This window comes from Tupaia chinensis, unplaced genomic scaffold (genome assembly GCF_000334495.1).
Source record: "Tupaia chinensis unplaced genomic scaffold, TupChi_1.0 Scaffold000602_1, whole genome shotgun sequence".
Taxonomy (NCBI): Eukaryota; Metazoa; Chordata; class Mammalia; order Scandentia; family Tupaiidae; genus Tupaia; species Tupaia belangeri.
Window position 1 is genome coordinate 1498263 of NW_006160120.1, and position 5205 is coordinate 1503467.

Consider the following 5205-nt stretch of genomic DNA (forward strand, 5'->3'; position numbering starts at 1 on the left):
CCTAATTATTTAAAAATAATTATTTAATTTTATTTATCCATTCATTTATTTTTTAAATTTGACCAGAGAGAGACAGAAATTAAGAGTGAGAGGGAAAGGAAGTGAGAAAGCAAGCCACCAGATTCAGGACTCGAGCCCTGTTCGGCCATGTGGGAATGTCCAGCGCCTTAACCACCACGCCGCCTGCTAGTCCTCCCACAACCCAAATTAAAAAAAGAAAAGTCATGACTTTTCTGATGATCCGATAATTAGTTCCAAAGTCTACAGAGGCTATGGCAGGCCCAGAGGAACAGCAGGGTCCCAGGAAAAGCACCAGAACGTGAGCTGTCTGCTGTGCCCCTGGTTTTCTTTTCTTCTTTTTAAATTTTTATTTAATTTTATTTACTTATTGTTATTCTTCAATTTGGCCAGAGAGGTAGAGAGAAAGGGGAGTGAGAAGGCAAGCCACCAAGTCCGGGACTCAAACCATGGACCATCATATGGGAGCCCAGCACCTCAACCACTTTGCCACCTGCCGGTCCTTGTTTTTTATTTTTCTTTCTAGGAGAGGAGGCAGTGATACCGCATGTCCTACAGGGTGCTGGCCGAAGCAAGGACAGAGCCTTCCCAGGCCTTCTTTAGGGAAAAGCCTAGTGATCCCATGAAGGAGAGAATTACCGGCTCGGCCAATGCAGTGGAGTCAGACCCAATGTCTGGGCCTGTCAGTCCAAGGTCTGGAGGAGGCCAGGGGTCCTTTTTGCTGGCGAGAAGCCTCAGGTAAGTCCCCCTTGAGCCTGAAATATCCTTTAATTGCATGCAGAGGCCGCCATTTTGTTCTTGGGACCACTACCGGTCTTGTTCCACCCCTTTTCTCTATTCTCCTGTCTTCATCACAGTTGTGGAAGATCTTGAAGGCCGAGTTTGTGAGTTTAGATGTTGGGTCTGAGTCTTTTTCTTCCATTTTTTTTTTTTTTAAAGAATTATTTATTTATTTTTGGGGCCAGCAAGTGGAAGGTGATTAAGGGCTCTGGACTCCCATATGGTCGACCACAGTTTGAATCTCAGACCTGGCGCCTTGCTTTCTCATTTTCCCTCTCTTTCTCTCTCTCACTCTATCCCTCTCTGGTCAAATTAAAATAAATAAATAAAGTTAAATAAAATAACTCTTTTTAAATTTTTATTCATTCATTCATTTTAATTTGGAGTGAGAGAGAGAGAGAGAAAAGAGAGAGAGAAAGTGAGAAAGCAAGCCACCAGGTCTGGGATTTGAACCGTGATCAGCCATGTGGGATTGTCTAGTGCCTTAACCACCCCGCCATCTGCTGGTCCCCGAGGGTCCTTTTCTAATTTTTGTAACTTATGCCAAATATTAAGGGCTGACTGGGAGATGAAATGAATTGTGAGGACAGATTGGAACAGTTGACCTTTTCTGGAATCTGGATCTCTCTCTCTCTTTTTTAAATAATTATTTATTTAACTTTATTTATTAATTTAATCTGACCAGAGAGAGAGAGACATAGCGAGAGAGAGGGAAAGCGAGAAAACAACCACCAGGTCTAGGACTTGAACCACAGTCAGCCATGTGGGAGTTCAGCGCCTCAACCACCATTGCCACCTGTGGACCTCCCCCCCATGTTTTTAGAGGTCTTTGTCTTAGGATGTGTGTGCATGCTGGATAGAAAGAGAGACAGAGACAAAGACAGTGAGAGGGAAAGAAGTGAGAACTCACCCTGCGGGGGGGATGACCATGCCACTTCCACAATCCTTTCTCCTCTATCCTCCTGGGATCCGGGACATGCACACACACTCTCCCAGTGTGATTTTTATTTATTTATTTATTTATTTTGGAGAGGTTTTCGCTATAGGGTACATGCGCTCGCCAGACAGAGAGAGAGACAGAGAGACAGAAAGCGAGAAATCACCCCCGGGGGGGATGGCCACACCACAATCCCTTCTTCTCCATTCTCCTCTCGGGATCTTGGGCATGCACGCACACGTATCCGGCGTGAGTTTTAAGCCACTGGGTCCGGGATGCGAACCGCAGTCAATTACGTGGGAGTCCAGCCACATAGCCATTACGCTAACTGCTGGCCCCCTCCCAGTGTGATTTTGAAGCTACCAGGTCCAGGACTTGAACTGCAGTTGGCCATGTGGAAGTACAACAACATAACTGCTATGCCATCTGCCGGTCCTGTATTTGGATCTCTTATGAGGATACTTTTTTAGGAGCTTCCTTTCGTGCATCTGGTGGGATGGGGTGGGAGATTTTGTGTGGCAACCCCTGGGACATAAGATCTCAAGGGACTTCCAAGAGGAAGTCTCCTACCTGGGAGGCTAAGGAACAGACGCTCATCCCCCTGACCGAGGTGGGGTAAGTCCACTGGGAAGGCAGGAGGGACAGGATGGGACCGTTCCTTAGAAGGTTAGGTATTTATCAGATCCAGCTGTAGTAGCACAGGGCACAGCCAGAGGATATGCGGAGTTAATGCTCAAAACACTAGAGCCCAGGGCCAACAGGTACCCTGGAAGTTAAGGCAGCTGGATCCCTTATGGCCAACTGCACAGTTCGAATCCCAAACCCCACAGCTTAAAAAGCATGCCAGTGTGTGCCCAAAATCCCCAGAGGGAAATGAAGAAAGGGACTGTGGTGTGGCCATTCCTCGAGGGATGATTTACCACTTCCTCTTCCCACTACCTCCTAGGAGCACAAGCACCCTATAGCGAATAAAACAAAAAACAGGAACCAGCAGATGGCATAATGGTTCTGTTGCTGGACTCCCATGTTGTCTACTGTGGTTCGAGTCACAGACCCAGAGGCTTAAAACTCATGCACATGGACCAGCAGTTAGCGTAATGGCTATGTCGCTGGACTCCCACGTAGTCGACCGTGGTTCGAGTCCTGGACCCGGGGGCTTAAACTCACGCCAGGCGCGTGTGCATGCATGCCCAAAATTCTGAGAGGCAGTTAGCGTAATGGCTATGTCATTGGACTCCCATGTAGCCAATTATGGTTCGAGTCTCAGACCTGGTGGCTTAAACTCACACCAGGTGTGTGTGCGTGCATGCCCAAAATCCTGAGAGGAGAATGGAGGAGAAGGGATTGCAGCATGGCATCCCCCCTGGGGGGTGATTTCTCGCTTTCTATCTCTCTGTCTATCTCTGTCTTTCTGGCGAGTGCACGTACCCTATAGCAAAAACCTCTCAAAAAAATTATTTATTTAATTCTATTTGTCATTATTTTTTAGTTTTACTAGAGAGAGACAGAGAGGGAAAGCTAGGGAAAGCAAGAAAGCAAGCTGCCTGGCCCGGGAAGCGAGAAAACAACCACCAGGTCTAGGACTTGAACCACAGTCAGCCATGTGGGAGTTCAGCGCCTCAACCACCATTGCCACCTGTGGACCTCCCCCCCATGTTTTTAGAGGTCTTTGTCTTAGGATGTGTGTGCATGCTGGATAGAAAGAGAGACAGAGACAAAGACAGTGAGAGGGAAAGAAGTGAGAACTCACCCTGCGGGGGGGATGACCATGCCACTTCCACAATCCTTTCTCCTCTATCCTCCTGGGATCCGGGACATGCACACACACTCTCCCAGTGTGATTTTTATTTATTTATTTATTTATTTTGGAGAGGTTTTCGCTATAGGGTACATGCGCTCGCCAGACAGAGAGAGAGACAGAGAGACAGAAAGCGAGAAATCACCCCCGGGGGGGATGGCCACACCACAATCCCTTCTTCTCCATTCTCCTCTCGGGATCTTGGGCATGCACGCACACGTATCCGGCGTGAGTTTTAAGCCACTGGGTCCGGGATGCGAACCGCAGTCAATTACGTGGGAGTCCAGCCACATAGCCATTACGCTAACTGCTGGCCCCCTCCCAGTGTGATTTTGAAGCTACCAGGTCCAGGACTTGAACTGCAGTTGGCCATGTGGAAGTACAACAACATAACTGCTATGCCATCTGCCGGTCCTGTATTTGGATCTCTTATGAGGATACTTTTTTAGGAGCTTCCTTTCGTGCATCTGGTGGGATGGGGTGGGAGATTTTGTGTGGCAACCCCTGGGACATAAGATCTCAAGGGACTTCCAAGAGGAAGTCTCCTACCTGGGAGGCTAAGGAACAGACGCTCATCCCCCTGACCGAGGTGGGGTAAGTCCACTGGGAAGGCAGGAGGGACAGGATGGGACCGTTCCTTAGAAGGTTAGGTATTTATCAGATCCAGCTGTAGTAGCACAGGGCACAGCCAGAGGATATGCGGAGTTAATGCTCAAAACACTAGAGCCCAGGGCCAACAGGTACCCTGGAAGTTAAGGCAGCTGGATCCCTTATGGCCAACTGCACAGTTCGAATCCCAAACCCCACAGCTTAAAAAGCATGCCAGTGTGTGCCCAAAATCCCCAGAGGGAAATGAAGAAAGGGACTGTGGTGTGGCCATTCCTCGAGGGATGATTTACCACTTCCTCTTCCCACTACCTCCTAGGAGCACAAGCACCCTATAGCGAATAAAACAAAAAACAGGAACCAGCAGATGGCATAATGGTTCTGTTGCTGGACTCCCATGTTGTCTACTGTGGTTCGAGTCACAGACCCAGAGGCTTAAAACTCATGCACATGGACCAGCAGTTAGCGTAATGGCTATGTCGCTGGACTCCCACGTAGTCGACCGTGGTTCGAGTCCTGGACCCGGGGGCTTAAACTCACGCCAGGCGCGTGTGCATGCATGCCCAAAATTCTGAGAGGCAGTTAGCGTAATGGCTATGTCATTGGACTCCCATGTAGCCAATTATGGTTCGAGTCTCAGACCTGGTGGCTTAAACTCACACCAGGTGTGTGTGCGTGCATGCCCAAAATCCTGAGAGGAGAATGGAGGAGAAGGGATTGCAGCATGGCATCCCCCCTGGGGGGTGATTTCTCGCTTTCTATCTCTCTGTCTATCTCTGTCTTTCTGGCGAGTGCACGTACCCTATAGCAAAAACCTCTCAAAAAAATTATTTATTTAATTCTATTTGTCATTATTTTTTAGTTTTACTAGAGAGAGACAGAGAGGGAAAGCTAGGGAAAGCAAGAAAGCAAGCTGCCTGGCCCGGGACTGAAACCACGATCGGCCATGTGGGAACCCTGCGCCCTTAACCACCAGGTCACTTGTGGCCCCCTCCAAAATGATTCTTTAAAACAATAATAATAATAGTTAATTATAATAAAAAGGCACACCTCAAGACCCTCATTT